Genomic DNA, 20,795 nt, shown 5'->3' with positions numbered 1-20,795 from the left:
TCTCCTATGAACTAAAAAAAAATTTGAGGAGGCCGCTGCCTGACAGCCTTTAGGTACAACTGTATTGAAAATGGGTTAAAATGGACAATAGTAGAACCCTTGCAAGTTGTCTGGTATAAGTTTTGAGTTTTTTCTTTTTCTTTTTTGGCAGCCTTGTATGCATCTTGTATAGACCAATATGGCTATTAATATGAAAAACTGCAAAATAGCATCTGTCAAAAATACAGAAAAGCAGCATCTGTACTTTCATTTACTACAAATTGCTCCTTAAATGCATTCTTTACTTTTTCTTCTGTACTTTGTATGACTCAAAAAATATTTTTATAATTTTGAAAGTTGTGACCAGAAGTCCTTCTTGTTATTTTGGCTTGCTTGACACTAGTTGCCAAAATCCAGGACAGCCCAGTGAATACCTTCCCCTCCCTTCTCACTGTGCGTAACCTGGGAGTCTTCGCCACTGCTTTCAAACTGAGTGTCACAATGAATCCTGATTTTCATCACCTGATTTTCATCTTCATCACAAGTGTTGAGGCCACACTTAATTTGGAATATTGCCCGGTTCACTGCCAATGTGAATGGGACATAGTGTTTCATGCTTCGGAGTTGAAGTCATGCCCGTTTTCCATCCCAGCACAGAGGAGGTGTAAGTTGCCAAAAATCTTTCAACAATGACTTCAGCTTGTGGATCACTATTTTATTATGGCTAAACAATTTAAATCTCACTAGAATGTGTATTCCCATTTCAGGTGGATGGTAGAGACGAGACTTTCTTCCATTCCTCAGGATGCCTTTGCCAATTTGGTCAACATTTCCCACATGTAAGATTTTCTTTTAAAATAGCATCATTTGCCATACATAACATAACTCTTTTACAAAGAAGAATAAACAATATTTATTCTTTATGTTGTAATGTAAACTCCATTTTATTTATTTTTGAAATGAACTGAACATTTATGTGTGGTATGTGTACAATGTTTGCACAGTCTAAAAAAACATGGTCATCAATCAGAAAAAAATAAGAATACAAGGATTATAATTATTTAGAATATAGTGTCAATATGATTCATATAACAATGTAATATATTGATCAAGAAAATAAAAGTAAAATGTCTTGGCTATAGCCATGTTATTTTCAAGTCAATAGTCGGTTTATTCAGTGGTTCTCATTCAAATATGCTTATATTTCTAATTTCTCAAAGATTACTCATAATCAAACCACTTAAAAAATAATGCAGGGTGAAATTTTGTCATAGAGCATATCTAACGCAGAGAATTAGACATATTGCTCATTTTGCTCCCAGGGTACCGTTGGCTCCTTTATACATGTTGTATGGGAGTGTCCAGGGGTTTTTGATTTTTGGGGGAAGGTTATTAGTACCCTTGCAGAACTAACGGGGGTACAATTGTCAATGGACCCTGCTGTACATCTTCTAAATGATGATTCCCACCTTTCCCTTACGGAAAAAACACGCAAAGTCTGGCTGGCAGGCCTGACTGCAGCTAAGAAGATTGTAGTCCAGCATTGGAAACCTCCTCATGATATTTCAAGTACTCACTGGCTTCGGAGCTTTTTGGACATTCCTTACCTGGAACTATCATCAGCAAGAGGGGTTGTATTGTCTGTAACTTGACGGTGTTACAATAAAAAATAAATGATAAAAAAAAAATAATGCAGGACAAAAATGTACAAGAGTAGTATCTTTATTCAATATCTGAAAATATTAAAACTGTATGCCTAAGTGCAAACCATGTCTCTGAAACCAAATGTAGAATGACCTTTGGTTTCTGATTTGTTTTTCAGCTACATCTCTGATAATGAGACTTTAAGACTTCTGGAGAGGCATTCTTTCCATAACCTGCCCTGGGCAACCCACATGTAAGTACCCTTTAAACATTGCAACTTGATTGTGATTAAAATGAAGCCACTCCATCAGCGCCACCATGAACACTGCGGTAGCCCTTGGAGTAGTTCTCCATCATGCTGCATCTATCCTGCATTAGTACTGCACTGGCCACTGTCCCACAATTTGGTTCAGAATCCAAATCAGAAGCACCTTTATCCGCCAAGCACTGTTCAATACAAGCACAACAAGTTTGACTTGGTTTTCACGTCAGAGTTGTTACTGCGGAAGCATATTGCATTAATCTTGACCAAAAAAAATCACCAGGTAAGTACAGTGTAATTAGTCATTGTTTTAAAAAGTAATTGTTTTGTCATTGGTATTGATCAACAACCCCCCACAGATATGGGACAGTAAAAACTTGAATTACTATATCATTGCTACATAGCATAGAACTGCCATATGTAACACAAATTTTGTCTGGTTGTGAGGCTATTTCTTGAGCCTCTGGAGGCTGTAAAGTGAATAGAGAAGCTACAGTGCAGTAAACACCTGGGCCATATGAACCAAACTGCCTCATATTAACTCATTTTTTTTGTTTACAGCTGAATGTAACTAAAGCAAAATACAATGGTATGCAGCATGTGACACAACTTAAATCAGCACCTATGGATCAGTTACATTTTATGGAAGAGCAAGATCAGATCTACAAAATGGTATGTTTTGTATTGAAATCTGAGAAAAAATGAGGAAGCCTCTCTGTGGTGGTCTAGGGTGGCCATTTATAACTGCAGAATCTACAAGCCAGCTCACACGTCATCAAGCTACTGGAAGCTAATGCCTTGAAACCTGGCATGTGAAACAGATTTTTTTTTTGTGTGTGTGTGTGTGTGTGTCTGTCTCTGTCTGTGTGTTTGTGTATGTGTCTGTGTGTGTCTGTGTGTGTGTGTGTGTCCAACAGAGAAGTAAGAAGTATCAAAACACTGGCACAGATTGACCCAGAAGCATTTAAGGATCTGCCTAATTTAAAGTATCTGTAAGTGAAATCTCATTTGCTTTCGTTAGTCTACATAAGTATATCACGTTTTTCACAGGAAAACCGTTCCTGTGAAAAACAGGATGGTGCTAATATGCTTGATGCTATATCGTTTCCTATCTAGAATTTAACTCTTTGGTGTCATTATTGCTAACTGAAATTTGTTTTGATACAGTGGTATTTTCAACACAGGTCTCACCTCCTTTCCTGCCCTACAGTACATTCAATCCAACCAAGAGGAGTTTATCTTGTATGTAGCATTTGAATACTGTACCTAATGGCACATCTCATTTGTTAGTCAAAGTAGCTGAACTTTACTCTTGTCTGGTGTGAAATATTTCATGTCCATATCATCTCAACAGGGAGATAGTGGATAATATCTTCATAGAAGTAATACCTGCAAATTCTTTCAATGGAATATCTGAAAATAGGGATGTAACGGCATATCGAATTTCGCGGTATCGTGATGAAAAAATGTCTCGATGCCGTCGTGGGAAATCTACCACGATATTACATGGTTATTTCGCTAGTAGAGCTGCGTTCTACTATGTCTCCTTGTCGAAAATTGTATTGTTTTTGTTTGAACAGCAGCAGAGGGCGCAATCATACTAGTCAAGAAGACAGACTCCCGTCATCCTTTGCGTGCAAGTCAAGCACTGCGTCTTGTCTTCACAGGCTCAGAGTAGACCCAACGAGAAATGGCGGATGAAGAAGATGAACGTTGCGAAGAACCACGAAATGAAAAATGTGAAGTTCAGATTGCCGATGCTCCATCGACTTTTAGAGCTGATGTGTGGCAGCATTTCGGTTTTCCCGTTTCAAGAAATGACAATGGCGAAAAGGAAACTGACAAATGCAAAACAATGTGCAAATACTGCCGGGCGACGGTCAGCTACAACACGGGAAATACATCAAACATGAGAAGCCGTTTGGCACATCACCACCCAGAAAAGCTCCGACCACAACAATAATGTACTGTGATGAAAAAGCTTCAGCCAGGCCAAAGGACCCTGAAAGAAGCATTTGGAGCCCCACTTCCTCATAACAGTCCGAGAGCTGAAGAAATAACAAGATGCATCGGTGAATACATAGCCAAAGACTTAAGGCCGTTTTCTGTGGTCGACAACGATGGATTTTGGAGGTTAGTAAACACGCTGGAGCCGAAGTATACTATTCCATCACGGCCATACTTTAGTCGCACAGTGTTACCAGCTCTGTACCAAGAGACAAAAGCGAAAGTGACACAGACACTATTGTCATTACAGACAATGCACGAAACATGGATGTAGCAGTAAGAGAGGCCGGACTGTCCCCACACATAAAGTGTTTTGCACACACTTTAAACCGTGTGTCACAAGCGGGTTTGAACATAGGCCGCGTCAGTCGTCTGCTGGGTCGAGTCAAGCGTGTAGCAGCGTTTTTTCACCGCAGTTCAACTGCCACAGCTGTGCTGGCCTCCAAACAGAGAATGTTAAACCTGCCAGTACATAAACTGATAATGGACGGAGTCACACGATGGAACAGCTCGCTCGACATGCTTGAGCGTTACCTGGAGCAACAACAAGCAGTCGCTGCAGCGCTACTGAGTGATGAAGTCAGGCGCAACACACATGACATAGACACTCTGGACCGAGCCGACATAGTAAGGCTTCTCACACCGCTGAAAAAAGCAACCACCGTGTTGTGCGATGAGTCTCGACCTACAGTCTCTCTCATTGTGCCCCTCAAGCACATGATAGAACAGAGCATGGCAGAGTGCGATGAGGACTCCACCACCATCGCCAAAATGAAGAGAGCCATACTGAAGGACTTGACAGACCGATACCAAGGGGAGCAAAACAAGTTTCTGCTAGAAAGCACTGCGTTGGACCCCCGGTTCCGGAGCTTGCGCCAGCTAAACGACGGACAGAGGGAGGACGTTTTCAACAGGCTGAAGGTGAAAGCAACACAGATGCAGAACCAGGTATTTATTTAAATATTCTTTGTGTGTGTGTGTAACTTGTTCAGGTAACTTTTAAGTTGTGTGTATGAGATAGTGAGTGTGACTGTGCAGGGCTTGCCTCTGTTGCTCTGTTGCTTTTGTGAAAAGAAACAAGATGAGACATTTAGGAAGTTTTTTCTACCTCTGCTTGCTTCTACAGAACCCTAATGAAACAGAAGGGGAAGGAGCAGCGCTGGGCAGCCCCACACATGCAGCTGGACAGCCTGAGCCTGGTGATGGCCTGCCACACACAGCACATAGAGCTGAGAAGGAACAATCTCCTCCTTCCAAAAAGACAGCACTCAAAGATCTCCTTGGGGAATCTTTCACTGAAGGAGTGGACGGTGCACAGCCCAACATTGGGATCCAGACTGAAATTTACTTGTACCGCAAAGAGACCTCTATTTTACTCTCTGACTGTCCTCTCAAGTGGTGGAGAGACAATGCACGGTTTTACCCACTGCTGTCATCCATGGCCAAAGCATATCTCTCTGTCCCAGCAACCTCAGTACCCAGCGAGAGAGTTTTTTCTACAGCAGGGGACATTGTCAACGCCCAAAGATCCCAGCTTCTACCTGGAAATGTGGACATGCTCATATTCCTAAAAAAAAACCTGTCTGATGATGAGTGAGTGAGTTTGAGTTTACAGTTTGTTTGAGTTGAGTTACTTGAAAAACTAAAGTGAAACTTGATTTATTTTATTGCAGGGTCTGATTATTTTATTTCCTTGTTTGTTATTTGATGTGTGAGATGCAGTGGCACTAAGAAAATGCCTACTTTCTGTGTGTAGAGTAGGTAAAAAAAAAACACTGGATGTTCCTGTTTCAGTCTGTGACTGACTGTCTGACTTGACTTTATGTTTTTGGCCCTTTAAAATAAATGCCTGCCTAGCCTACTGGGTAGGTAGGTAGTAGCATAGGGGGTACTAAAAAACACTGATGTTCCACTGTGAGTGTGACTTGTTTTGTTTACAAGATCCAGCTGCTGCAATAATATATTATTATTTTATTTTATTAAAGGACTGCTATTGACTGCTGCATTGTTTTTGTTTTGCAATTGTACATAGTTCAATCATTAATTGCCAAAGACAATTCATGCCAATTTTTTGCACATGCTTAGGTCATGGCTGGCTACTTATATTTTATTTTATTAAAGAAGGAAAGCAGAAGCACTTTAAGTTAAAAGGAAAAACAAAGTTTATATGAATAAAAAATGCTGGACACATCAGATTTATTATTTAATAAAGGACATTTTTTTCAAGTCATCATTTTTCTTAGTTTTTTTTTTTTTGAATATCATGATAAATATTGTATCGTGGACTTTTTATCATGGTATTATTGTACCGTGAGTTTTTGGTATCGTTACATCCCTATCTAAAAATGATCTATCCATTCTATCTATCTATCTATCTATCCGACAGTTCTGCTTCCTCTGTATCTCAAATGTTGCTTTTCTTTGATATTACCATAATATGTACATTAGTCCAGCTCTGCGCTACTATTATCTACTAGCTGGGCCCCAAATGGCAGCGAGACTTAACTCTGAGGTCATTTTGAGGACTTCATTATCCAGATATCATCTAAGGTGATATCAGTAAACTGTACACAGCCCCAGCTGATCTGTGATCAATTCTGAAAAATTCATACCATGTGTTTTTATTTTAAAGATAAAACATGCATTTTCCATTTTGATTTGTCACTTCCTGTATGCAGAGAAGATTTCCCATCAGTGGTCCTTCCTGATCAAATGGGCTCATATGGGCAAAATCAGGAAGTCTCATGGATCACTGTTGGGTGGATTTTTTTGTTCAGCTCAAATACAAATTTTTGTCTTACGAAAATGCTACATAGTGAATATTTATGTGAAGTTTAATGAAGATAGAGTTTTTATCTCTTATGGGGTTAGTGAGGTTGCATTACCTAATTTATTTCCTCATGATTTTGGCCATATTGTTGTGATCATCATATAGGCTCAGGGCAGTCTCATGAAGCATATCTGAACATCTGAACATATAACAGGAATAAGCCTTTCGCATATTGATCTGGATAAAGAATGTGGACAAAGTGACCCCAGGTGGACATTGCTTACATTATACATGAGCACATCAAAGTATTAAATATGTTACATCACATGGGACAGCCACAGGAAAGTACAACCTACTGCCACTGACAGACAACTTGAGCCCAAATATGTACTGTATGGAAATTGAGGTACTTCAGATTTATAACTGAATAACAATGTGTTTTTGTAGTATGTTGAATAGCAATGGCCTGAAAGAGATCCATTGCTACGCCTTCAATGGGAGCAGACTTGAGAAAGTGTATGCAGTTCTTAAGTATTGTGTTGTTGACAAAAGTTTAAAGTGGTAATCCACGAGATTGTAATTTTATTGATTTTGTCTCCATCTTTGGTGCTATGCAGTCATTGCTGTGGTGTTTAAATTTTGTCTCCATCTTTGATGCCAAGAGGTTATTGCTGTGGTGTTTTTTAAATTTTGTCGCCATCATTGGTGCTAAGCGCTCATTATTGTGACATACTTTTCCTTGGATTTTCTGTTGATGAAATTTGAGTTTCTGTAAATGTAGATTATTCCAAATAAACTGGAAACATAAAATGCATCACTTCCTGTGCACCAGACCCAACACCAGGCTTAGAACAGCAAATGTAAAAGCTTTCATAAACAGGGTTGGATCACTATTGTGTCATATCAATCAGTGATAGAGAGTAGCAAAACGGACATTTATTTATATGAAAATTTCGTGGATTATTACTTTAAGGAATGATATCAATTACAAAACTTCCTAAATATTGCCACTTTCCCCTGCCCCTAATCTATTCTCATTTGCTCAGGTATCTTCACAGGAATGTGGATTTGGAAAGACTAGATGAATTTGCTTTTTCTGGCGTGATTCATGGCTAGGGTTGCAAAATTCCGGGAATTTTCAAAGTTGGAAACTTTCCATGGGAATTCACAGGAATTTATGGGAATTAACGGGAATTTATGGGAATAAACGGGAATAAACCAGGAATTTACTAAATTGAAGGTATGCTCTTAATAGGGAACTTAAATATAGTTGGGGAAAACATATTTTAGCATAATCCTGACTAAAACAACCAGATATCATGCAAGTACAGTTGAATATCTATGCTATTCCTCAATCACATGCACATAGCACACTGCTTACTGCAGGGCTATTGAGACCACGCCCCCTACATGCAACTCAACATTCATGTTTTTGTTCTTCAATGAAAGAATTGATTGTTCAATAAAATATTTAACACTTGATAAAGTTCTACCTACAAATAAATCTGTTTTAATTGTATTATTTTGGATGGATGTCTGCTTATAACAAAACAAATATTTATGCTTGGATATGATACCTTTCCATTAAATTACCCTCAATTCCCAGTTAATTCCCATAAATTCCCATTAATTCCCATAAATTCCCATAAATTCCCATAATTCCCATGGAAAGTTTCCAATTTGGAATATTTCCAAAATTCCCCATCTTAACTTCCCATGTAAATTTACTGGAAACTTTCTGGAAATTTACTGGAAATTTTCCACCCCTTTGCAACCCTATTCATGGCCCAACTCTCTTGTGAGTGATTGAAAAGTATACAGTGTTTGCTAGACAGGGATTATCGTTAATTATCTGTTCTCTCTGAAGGAACCCCAAATCAGCTAGACATATGTTTTTTTTCATAATTTTGTATTTTACTGAATCAGAGAATATCCTAATTCTACCCCTACAAAACACACTGAGCTCAGACTGTAAACCAAAACAGGAGACAGGAACAGCCTTAGCCTTGTATCTAGAGCTGATTAATCGATTAATCGATTAGTTGTCAACTATTAAATTAATCGCCAACTATTTTCATAATCGATTAATCGGTTTGAGTAATTTTTTAAGAAAAATAAGTCAAAATTCTCTGATTCCAGCTTCTTAAATGTGAATATTTTCTGGTTTCTTTACTCCTCTATGACAGTAAACTGAATATCTTTGGGTTGTGGACAAAACAAGACATTTGAGGACGTCATCTTGGGCTTTGGGAAACACTGATCAACATTTTTCACAATTTTCTGACATTTTATAGACCAAACAACTAATCAATTAATCGAGAAAATAATCGACAGATTAATCGACAATGAAAATAATCGTTAGTTGCAGCCCTACTTGTATCCATATAAATTCAGCTTCGTTCTCTTTGTCTTCCCAGAGACCTTTCAGAGACCAGAGTGAACTCTTTGCCGTCAATAGGACTGGAGGCCATTGAGAAATTCCAAGCTAAAAACACTTGGACCCTCAAGAAACTACCCCCACTTAGAGCCTTTCTCCATTTACAGAGTGCTGAATTGACCTTCCCAAGCCACTGCTGTGGCCTCAAAAAGTTGAAAAGATGGAGAGGGTGAGTAAGAGAATAGAAAGTCCTCTAAAAAATGTTTCCCACGCTATACTTGATTACTTCTGGTATTTGTTCTTCTTTTTTGTACTGTATGTTCCACAAGAGTTATGTCAGTTGGGGTATTCATTTTTATGCATTTTAGTTTAAATATTTTTTATAATGATTTTAGTTCAAACTTCAAAGTTCATATGCATTTAATTAATTTGCAGTTAATTACTTGTTATTCTCTGATGAATAATCCTTGCCTTCTGTGCTCAAGACACACTGAGGCAGTTATTTGCAACCTGACCAGGGCTGGCTCGGGACAACAATTGCAGAAATCTTCTGGAACTGTCTCTCAGAGTTATAGGAGACACAAAACCTACTACCAGCATCCACATCTGAAAGATAGCTATGCTCTCCAAACCACTGGCAACCCATATCACTATCATTACTACTACAACAGCTACATTTGTCCTCCGGATGAGTGTCAAAATGACAGCTTTTACACAGAGTTGTCTACGGAGCGTCCTGACAAGGATTTTGACTATGCACTGTACAATGAACTTAACACAGATGATCATGGGCTTCCCTGCAGCCCCCTTCCTGATGCGTTCAACCCATGTGAGGATGTGATAAGCCAAGGATTCCTGAGGGTGTCTGTCTGGGTAGTTAGTCTGTTAGCCATTCTGGCTAATCTCCTGGTAATGTTCGTCTTGCTGACCAGCCACCACAAGCTGTCTGTCACCCGTTTCCTCATCTGTCACTTGGCATTTGCAGACTTCTGTATGGGGATGTACTTGCTGCTCATTGCATCTGTTGACCTCTACACACGCTCCCAATATTACCACCACGCAATTGCCTGGCAGACAGGAGCTGGCTGCAATCTAGCAGGGGCGTTATCCATCTTTGCCAGCGAGTTGTCTGTTTACACATTAACTGCAATCACCCTTCAACGCTGGCACGCCATCTTCTTTGCAATGAGGCCAGAGAGGAAACTGCGACTACGCCATGCAGCTGTGTTGATGCTTGTTGGTTGGGTGCTTTGTCTGATCCTAGCGCTGCTGCCAGTGGTTGGTGTGAGCAGTTATCAGAGGGTGAGCATCTGCTTACCTATGGATACTGAGACAACTGCTGGTCAAGTTTATGTGGTCTCTATCCTGATGCTCAATGTCTTGGCTTTCATAGTGGTATGCTTGTGCTACTTCCACATATACTGTATGGTGCACAATCCCCAGCACCAGTCGAGCAGATGTGATGCCAGCATGGCCAAACGCATGGCTGTTCTTATTTTTACCAACTTCTTATGTCTAGCACCCATCTCCTTCTATGGCTTGTCTGCAACTCTCCACCGACCACTAATCACTGTCACAGATTCAAAGGTTTGACTCACTCTTGAGTTTGAATTCAGTAAATTTTCATTATTTCTTTTCCTGATAGCTAAAACAAGGACTAATCTGTTTGTCCCCACAGGTGCTGCTGGTGCTCTTCTATCCTATCAATTCTTGCGCACAGCCATTTTTCTATGCTATACTCACAAGGGGATTTCACTGGGACATCCTGATGTTGCTGAGCCGGATGGGGCTATGCCAGCGCCAAACACAGCTCTACCGAAGCCAACTTGTCAGTGTTACTCCCCACATATGCTTTCCTCACAAGCCAGCGTTGAAATCTCAAAATTTGTCAGTATGGGAAACACCAGGCAACAAGCTGTAGGTCCCCCCTTTGATCTCCCATCCCCTAGTAGGGCATGAAACTCAAAAGGGATAATTGTCTTTCTGTTCATTTATAAATGTGATGAAATTAAACATGTAGTATGTAGAAGTAACATACACAACAGTAGCAAGCAGATGCTGCCTTCAAATGCAGTTGGAAATATTGTAATTATGGGTAGAGCACGCTTGAACGACCCAATAAAGTGGTAAATATGACTGGGAAGGTCAAATTTTACATGATTTTAGGTGTCACAGAGCTTTTATCCAATAAACTTAAAATATCAATTACAGCACTGATGCAAATAGAGACACCCCATATGAAACAATAAATTGTAACACTAGGCTTTACCAGTGACTTCTATAACCTTTACCTTGATGTGTTCTTGTTTTTGTATGCTGCTTCCTCAGTGGAGCTGCTGCTGTTCTCTGTGTGGTCTTCACTGTTGTCATCTTTTTAGTTTATCTGTATCAGCTGTCCTGTGCCTGAAAATAATCAGATAACACACTGCAGAGTCAGTTCTATCACAGAACCCTCATAGTCACCATCATGCATTGTACAATGTATAATAATGAAAATATAAGCATGCACATCAATGTAAACTTGTGCGCACTTAGATGAAGAGACCACATATTACAACATGTGCTGTGATTGGTCTAAGCATTTATGGTTCTGTGTTGGTGATTGTACAGTATACCGTTGAAATACTATATGGCAGCTGTGTTCTTTTTTTAGGATGGAAGTAATAACAGGAGATGTCATAGTGTTTACATTCTGTGAGAGTTGAGTTCTGGGATATTTTTCACCATGAATACAGTTACATGTAGTAATCTTTCTAATTTGGGAATGAACTGTTTTCCAGATCTATATATTTGCAGCACTCCACACACTGTCTCTCAGCTACTGGATACAGGTAGGAGGAAATATGAAGCAGGCCAATGACTGTCGTTCTGGTCGTGCATCACATTGTGTAGTTTAATTTTTGGAGAGCTGTATGTAAGCTATGGCGAGATCCTTTGTGGGCAACAACACACATGCTTTGTACTGAGAGCGATGCTCCAGTGTGTATAGATATGGAAGTATAATTTTCCCATTACCAGTGACATGTAGAATCTTTACCTCAATGTGTTCTTGTTTTGGTGTGCTGCTTCCTCACTGGCCTTTATCTGTATCCGCTGTCCTGCGCCTGAAAATAATCAGAGAACATCAGTAGTTCCATCAGTTCTAGTTGTTTTATATTGAAATTAGATGATGTTTCTTGTTTATGTGGTGATAACATAATTCATGGGAAATGGTGGAAATAGTGAAAACATGATTGTACAACATAGCAAAGAGAAAAACAGCAACAGTTAGCATTAGACATTGTCTTCCCACCTGTACCACCTGAAATACCAATGTATTTCTTTCCAGGAGGAAATGTACATTAGTAATGGTGACAAAAACGTCTACATTAGGCTTTAGCAGTGCTATTTTTCATAACCTTTATCTCAATGTTTGCTTGTTTGGGTATGCTGTTTCCTCATTGGAGCTGTTGCCATTGTGGTGTTCACTGTGGTCTTTGCTGTCCATTAACGCCTGTGCTGTGTCTGAAAAAAACAAACAAACAGAACATCAGAATCTTCATTACTGTTAATCCTTTTACATTTTCACTAGTGAAATGTTTTTCTGGGCATGTGTTGGTAACATATTTTAACACATGAAACACACTGCATACTCATTTCTTTACCCACACACTCACCGACATGCACAGTGCAATCCATAATAATGAAGTTGTAAGCATGCATACCAATGTAAACCTGTGTGCAGTGCAACGACAGCCCAAGTGACACAATTTATTGTGACACTAGGCTGTACCAGTGAAATTCATAGCCTTTACCTCAATGTGTTCATGTTTTGGTGCACTGCTTCCTCTGTTTCCTCACTGGAGCTGCTGCTGTCCTGTGTGGTCTTCATTGTCTTCACGTCATGTTCCTTTATCTGTATCCGCTGTCCTGTGTCTGAAAATAATCAGAGAACATCAGTATCTCCATTAGGACTAGTCCTTTCATATCGACATTAGTAAAATGTTTTCCTATCTATCAGGTGATCTCATATTTTATGGGAAATTGTACAAATAGTGAAAAGATTAAAAGGAAAAATGCAACATTTAGCATTAGATGTTGTTTTCCAATCTGCACATATCCATGGCTGTACAGAAGGAAATATTAGTAATGAAAACAAAAAGTTTTACACTAGGCTTTAGCTGTCCTATTTTTCCTAACCTCCATCTCAATGTTTGATTGTTTTGGTGTGCTGCTTCCCTCTGATTCCTCACTGGAGCTGCTGTCATTGTCAATGTGGCATTCACTGTGATGTTTGCTTTGGTTTAACAGGTGTGGCATGTCTGAAAAAAATTACAGAACATCAGCAGCTTCATTAGTCCTAATTTTTCTTTTACATCTTCATTAGTGAAATGTGTCTCTGGTCATGTGGTGATAACATATTGTAACACATGAAAATACACTGCAGACTCGCTTATTTACCCACACAGTCAACATCATGCACAGTACAGTTCATAATAAAGAAGATATAAGCATGCACATCAACATAAACCTGTGTGCACTTCAACAGATACAGAAACCCCATATGACAAAATATACTGCGACACTAGGCTTTACCAGTGAAATTCATAACCTCACTGTGTTCATGTTTTGGTGCACTGCTTCCTCTGCTTCTTCACTGGAGCTGCTGCTGTCCTCTGTGTGGTCTTCACTGTTGTCATCGTCTTCCTTTATCTGTATGTGAAAATAATCAGAGAACATAGAACAGAGAACATAAGTAGTTCCGTTAGTGCTTATCCTTTTATATTAACATTAGTTGGAGCATGTGACTTCTGTTGCTCGGTCATGCCGATTTGCTCTATACAATATCAGGAAAATCAGACCCTACCTGTCTGAGCATACAGCACAACTCCTGGTACAGGCTCTTGTAATATCACGCCTTGACTACTGCAACTCCTTACTGGCAGGGCTCCCGGCCTGCACTTTCAAACCTCTGCAGATGATCCAGAACGCGGCGGCGCGTCTGGTCTTCAACCAGCCCAAAAGAGCACATGTCACTCCGCTATTCATATCCCTCCACTGGCTCCCAGTTGCTGCCCGCATCAAGTTCAAGTCCTTGATGCTCGCCTACAAAACAATAACCAAAACGGCTCCGACCTACCTGAACTCCCTCATTCAGGTCTACGCTCCCTCCCGCTCACTACGCTCTGCCATGGAGCGGCGCCTGGTGCTGCCACCTCAGCAAGGCCCTAAGTCTCTAGCCAGACTCTTCTCTTCTGTGGTTCCCCGGTGGTGGAACGAGTTGCCAAACTCCATTCGATCCGCAGAATCCCTCTCTATCCTTAAGAAAAGGCTAAAGACCCAGCTCTTTAGAGAATACCTCCTTTCATAAAAAAAAAAAAAAAAAAATTGATGCACTCTATGCATTACCTCATAGCACTGCCTTGTAGCACTCCCTCGTAGCACCTATGTCCTGTTGGACCAGAACTTAGCTTGTTGCACTGTCTCGTAGCACCTTTGTCCTGTTGGACCAGAACTTAGCTCTATAGCACTTACTCTCGTTGTTCTCTCCTATCTAGAAACTTGCTTGTGTTGTATGCAAATCTTATGTGTAAGTCGCTTTGGATAAAAGCGTCTGCCAAATGTGAAATTGTAAATTGTAAATTGTAGTTAAATGTTTCTCTGGGCATGTGGTGATGATATATTTTATAGGTTATTGTGAAAATAGTGAAAACATTTTAACATATAATGGAGGGAAAAAACTGCAAGTTGTAGCATTAGTCAGTGTTTTCCCATTTGCACCCTGCCATGATGCTGAAAACTGTTTTTGTGGCTATACACAAGGAAATGTACATTAGTAAAGAGGACAAAAACAGTAAACTGTATACACTGCATTGTATACAAACTTTCAAACACACAAAATGCACTGCATGCCTCCCCTCTACTGATTTTTCCACACACTCATGACCATGCGTACAGCAATCCATAATACTGAAGATATAAACATGCACATGTGAATATTTGTTGCCTTACACAAATACACACACTACATGACTAAATATACTGCAACACTAGGCCTTATCAGTCATATTATAACCTTTACCTCACTGTGTTCATGTTTTGGTGCACTGCTTCCTCACTGGAGCTGCTGCTGTCCTCAGTGTGGCCTTCACTGTCTTCACGTCATGTTCCTTTATCTGTCTCAGCTGTCCTGTGTCTGACAGTAGGTCCATTAGTCCTAGTCCTTTTATATCACTATTGGTGAAATGTTTCCCTGTCTATGTGGTGATAACATATTTTATGGAAAATTGCAGAAATGGTGAAAACATTATTTTACAACATAGTAAAGAGAAAACTGCAACATTTAACATTAGATGTTGTTTTCCCATCTGCACATATTCATGGCTATATAGAAGGAAATGTAAATTTCCTTCTATATAGTAGTATATAGTAGTACTATAAAAGTAGTGGTCTATAAATCTTTTCTTCAGTAAAAAACAAAAAAGGTTATTTGTCATATTTACTGTCAAGCAACATAATTCAACATAATACTCAACAAGGGATGGAAACGCAAAGTCCATGTTTCAATACAATGAATGAATGCCCCCCTTAGATACTCAATGTGGACACAAAAACTTCCACAAACATCTCATTAAGGGAAAAATGGAAGAAGGGCCTCACAAATAGGGATCCCCTTTCCAGGAATGTCAGGCATGCAATGAGTGCCAAGAGTGGGTAAACAAATATTAAATTACAAAATGTAACATACACAGAAGTAAAAAGGAAGTAGTAGAAGTAGGTGATTTCAGTGGATTGGATCTCTGATGGATGAAGTAAATCAGTGTTACAGTGGTCTGGTGCTCATTCTTCTGAAACTAAATGTTACGCCCGGCTTAGGGGAAAACTGAGCACAACACAAAAGTGACTCCCCCATTTTCCCACTCCCAAGGATGACCAGTGCCACGGCAGATGCAGTCCAAACATAATTGACTTATTCATCAGAACAAGGTAGAATAGGTGTCGGGGAGAGCACGGCCCAAAACAATAAACAAAACAATCTATAGTATTAACAACTATCTTACCTAACTTCATCAAAAGAAAACAAAAGAAAATACAGGTCTCTTATGTACCTCCCTAACATAAACAGGAGAAAAGATGTCAAAAGAAAAGGCTTCTCACCCCTACAACTACCAGGACTGCTCTTTTAGAAGATATTTACAGTATGTGCAACAGAGATTGGCACATTAACAATCCTAACATTGGTGATTGCTAGGCAGCACAGCACAGTCTGGTCGGGAGTCAGGAAAAGAGAGAGAGCGAAGCTGGCATCAGCGGGCGCCATTTTAAAGCAGGCGCCATCAGTCTCCGTCCAATCACAGGCCACCAACTGCAACTTGGCACACTGAGAAAACACACAGAACAGGGTGAACAGCACCACCCTCAGGCAGGCAGGGAAAACAGCACAAAAACCACAGTCAAATACAAATACACATTATGGCCTGGGGTCATAACACTAAATAAAAGGAAATACATGTTAGTAATTACAATAAATAGAAAACTGTACACACTACCTTGTACACAAACTCTGAAACACATGAAATACACTGCAGACACCTCACTTTCACTTGCCCACACGTCTTGCACAGTACAATCCATAATAAAGAAGATAAAAGGATTCACATCAATGTAAACCTGTGTGCACTTCAATAGATACAGAAACCCCATATGACAAAATATACTGCAACACTAGGGTTTACCAGTGAAATTCTTAACCTTTACCTCAATGTGTTCATGTTTTGGTGCACTGCTTCCTCTGCTTCCTCACTGGAGCTGCTGCTGTCCTCTATCTTCACTGTTGTCGGCAGTTTCCTTTATCTGTATCCGCTGTCCTGTGTCTGAAAATAATCAGAGAACATCAGTAGCTCCATTAGTCCTAGTCCTTTTATATCGACATTACTAAAATGTTTTGTTTGTGAAAACATTATTTTACAACATACTAAAGAGAAAAACTGCAACATTTAGCATTAGATGTTGTTTTCCCATCTGCACAAATCCATGGCTATACAGAAGGAAATGTACATTAGTAATGAGAACAAGTTTAGCTGTCCTATTTTCCTAACCTTTATCTCAATGTCTGCTTACTTTGGTGCGTTGTTTCCTCACTGGAGCTGCTGCCATCGTCGTTGCGGTGTTCACCTTGCTTTAACAGCTGTCTGAAAAAAAATCAGAGTACATCAGCAGCTACAATAGCCCTAATCCTTTTACATCTTTATTAGTGAAATGTTTCTATGAGCATGTGGTGATAACATATTTTAACACAAAATACACTGCAGACTTACTTATTTACCGACATAGTCCCCATCATGCAGAGTATAGTTCATAATGAAGAAGATGTAAGCATGCACATCAATGTAAACTTGTTTGCACTTAACTAGATACAGAAACCCCATATGACAAAATATACTGCAACACTAGAATTTACCAGTGAAATTCATATCCTTCATGTTTTGGTGCACTGCTTCCTCTGCTTCCTCACTGCTTCCCCATCTGTATCAGCTGTCCTGCGTCTGAAAATAGTTAGAGAACATCAGCAGTTGAATTAGTCCTAGTCCTTCTTTTATATCAACATTAGTGAAATGTTTCCCTCGGTATGTGGTGACAATGTATTATATGGGTAATTGTCAAAATAGTGAAAACATTAGCTTACACCAAAATATAATGAAGTGAAAAAATGCAACACTTATCATTAGATGATGTTTTTCCATCTGTACAATGCCATGATGCTTCTTGGTAAGCATGGTGTGGTGGCCAAAGTCTTTCTGCAGCTATACAGAAGGACATGCGTATCAGTAATGAGAACAAAAACAGGGAATTGTATTAAGTACGTTGTACACTCTCTCAACTTTCAAACATGTAAAATGCACTGCACATTTTCCTTTATTCACCCACATTCATTAGCATGTGTACTAGAATGCATAATATTTGACATATACTGCAAATATGCCCTTACACACAGCACATGACCAAATATGACACTGGCTAAGACACACTGGATGCAAAAGTAGTCTTTACCAGTCATTATTCATAACCTTTACCTCAATATCTACTTGTTTTGGTGTGCTGCTTCCTCACTGGACCTGCTGTCATCGACATTGTGGTGTTCACTGTGGTCTTCATCTTTGTTTAACAGCTGTGCCGTGTCTGAAAAACAATCAGAACATAAACAGCTGTATTAGTGCTAATTCTTCAGTTGTATCTACATTCATGAAATGTTTTTTTTTGGGTAAGTGGTGATGCCAAATTTTCTGACAAATTCTCAAAGTAGTGAAATGTTATTTTATAACATTTATAAGATGCAATAATAAGATGAACAGAAAAAATGAACACTTAGCTTGAGATTTGTTTTTTTCCCATCTGCACGCCGCCATGATGCTTCTTGGTAAGCATGGTGTGGTGACCACATTTTCTGTGGCTATACTAAAAGGACACATATGTTAGTAATGGCAACAAAAACAGGAAACCGTATACATTATAATATACATAAATTATTCAACATACAAAATATATTGCAAAAACTCTGTTCCACACATGAATCTTCATGTACACTATAATCCATACTATTGATGATTTAATCATGCAATTACATGTGAACATTTATGCACTTAGCAGTCCTATTCATGATTTTTACCTCAATGTCTTCTTTTGTTTTGGTGTCCCGTTTCATCACTGGAGCTGCAGCTCACTTTTTGTTTACTTTATGTTGCTTGATCTCATCAAGGCAGTGTGCCCCCCACACACTGCCATGATACTGCTTGATAAGCATAACATGTTAATCTTGAAAAGAGCAGTAGTATAATGAATGACAAAGGAAGTCTGTCCAGCCAATATAGAACACTGTGCCAGTATGAGCCCGCTGTCCTCATCTGTAAACATCCCCAACATGAGTAAATAATTTGCAATCTCACTCCTGATTTAAACAACAATAAGCTAAAGGGACGGCTGACACTGCTGGCTTGTGACAGCCCGCTCAGCAGGTCAGAATCCGAACACCTAGAAGCAAATCATTGTACCAAGAGCTGAGAACAGTGCATCACTCCCCACTGAGTGACATGTGTGTACTATCATATGATACATTACTCTTTTATTGATCATAAGATAGCACAAAGGTTTCACAGAACCCCCAAAAAAACATAAACATTAATGAACAATAACAATGTGGAAACATTGGTGTGATACAGACATTTCAAGAGTTAATGACAGTGTAAGTCCACTGGAGCCTAAACAGTTCATTGTAGTGGTATGAGCCCTCTGTACCCTGAACATTTCCAACATGAGTGAATAATTATGTAATCTCACTCCTGATTTAAACAACAATAAGCTAAAGGGACGGCTGACACTGCTGGCTTGTGACAGCCCGCTCAGCAGGTCAGAAACCGAACACCTAGAAGCAAATCATTGTACCAAGAGCTGAGAACGGCGCATTGTTCCTCATCCTGGGCCATCACATGGTTAATACACAGTAAACGGGATTGTGATAGCTGTAATACGTTTCCAGTACACCTGACTGGAGGCAGAGTTGTGGTTGAGAGATGTACATGTGATCCAGGAGTGTGTGTTTTTCAGTCGTTGCAGCTCTGATGAGTTGTGCATATCCTCTTGAGTGAAACAGCTGGAATATGGGTTTATTTCCACTGGATGAGAGGTCCTCATTAAAGTCACCACAGACGATGATTGGATGGTGATCCATAATTTCCAAAGAATCCAAAAGACTTTGCAGGTTTTGTAGGAAATTTCCAACACTGTAACATGGAGGTCTGTAGACAGCAGCAATCAGTGCTGTGATTGGGGCCTCAATCTTGACGACTACAAACTCTAGGTCCGTCACATTTTGTATGTACTGCTTGGCCTGGGCTTGAATATGGCTTTTACAGTAGATAGCGACGCCACCTCCATCTTTGCTTGCAATGTCAGGATAGTTTGTGTAAGAGAGGTGTCTGTTCCGTGTAAACATGTTGTAACCTTCCAAGTGGAGATTTGTAGAAACAAAGGAGCCAGACAGCTTGATTTCCGTTACACATAATACATCTGCAAGTGTCAACTCGTGATGCCGTTTGATGTCCTCAATGTGAGATGGTAGTCCTTGGGTGTTGTGGTGAATGATTTTGAAGGTTTGGACTTGGTTTGTGACCTGTACATGTTCCAAAAGTGGCATTATACTGCTGAATGATGCTCTTTTCATGTTTTCCAGTGAAGTTGTGATGTCAGGATCAGCATATATTTTCTTTTCATCAATGTCTGTCATATACAGTCCATGAACTGACGTTGTTCTACTTAGTGCAACATAGGCCATTCCTGGTTTAAATACACGTTTCAAGGAGACCACAGCAGACTGCAATGTCATACCTTGAACTTTGTGGGCTGTACACGCGAAGGCTAACTTCATGGGGAACTGCCTGCGAACCACTCCTTTTTTGCTCATGCTTTCCTCTGTTCTCTCAATGTACACCAAGTTGTGTGGTCCATCTTGTGTCTTGTTGCGGTGTTTCTGACCTGCACTTGAATTGTCCAGCTGCAGTCCAAGCATCTTTACTGCGTTTGTTCCACTTTGTGTCTCAGTCACAATCTTGGCTATCTTTCCAAACGCACCGTTCACTAGGCCATCTTCTACATCTATATTGCGAATCAGCATCACACGAACTCCCTCTGCGGCTTGTATGGTGTCGGGTAAATCTCCTTTTTGACCCTTGATGGGTGTAGTCTGTCCTGTTGTTGGGTCTTTTTTGTAGTCGTCTGCATCA

General features: G+C 39.7%; 1 long non-coding RNA gene and 1 pseudogene across 1 annotated transcript; one reads left to right on the top strand and one right to left on the bottom strand.

Moving 5' to 3' along the window:
* Window positions 1-480: 480 nt before the first annotated feature.
* On the top strand, window positions 481-10,632 carry LOC139648331 (thyrotropin receptor-like; annotated as a pseudogene).
* A 700-nt stretch (window positions 10,633-11,332) lies between these two features.
* LOC139648332 (uncharacterized) lies at window positions 11,333-13,733 on the bottom strand. Its single transcript, XR_011695571.1, has 6 exons — window positions 13,631-13,733; window positions 13,219-13,340; window positions 12,834-12,954; window positions 12,438-12,543; window positions 12,077-12,143; window positions 11,333-11,442 (listed from the first exon to the last, which is right to left on the bottom strand). It is a non-coding gene; the product is annotated as an uncharacterized lncRNA (long non-coding RNA).
* Between the last annotated feature and the right edge of the window lie 7,062 nt (window positions 13,734-20,795).

This window comes from Centroberyx affinis, unplaced genomic scaffold (genome assembly GCF_046629955.1).
Source record: "Centroberyx affinis isolate AG114_WGS23_722 - 3 ecotype Tasmania unplaced genomic scaffold, CSIRO-AGI_Caff_v1 ptg001192l_1, whole genome shotgun sequence".
NCBI classification, from domain to species: Eukaryota; Metazoa; Chordata; class Actinopteri; order Beryciformes; family Berycidae; genus Centroberyx; species Centroberyx affinis.
This window is presented reverse-complemented; position numbering and strand designations above follow the sequence as displayed.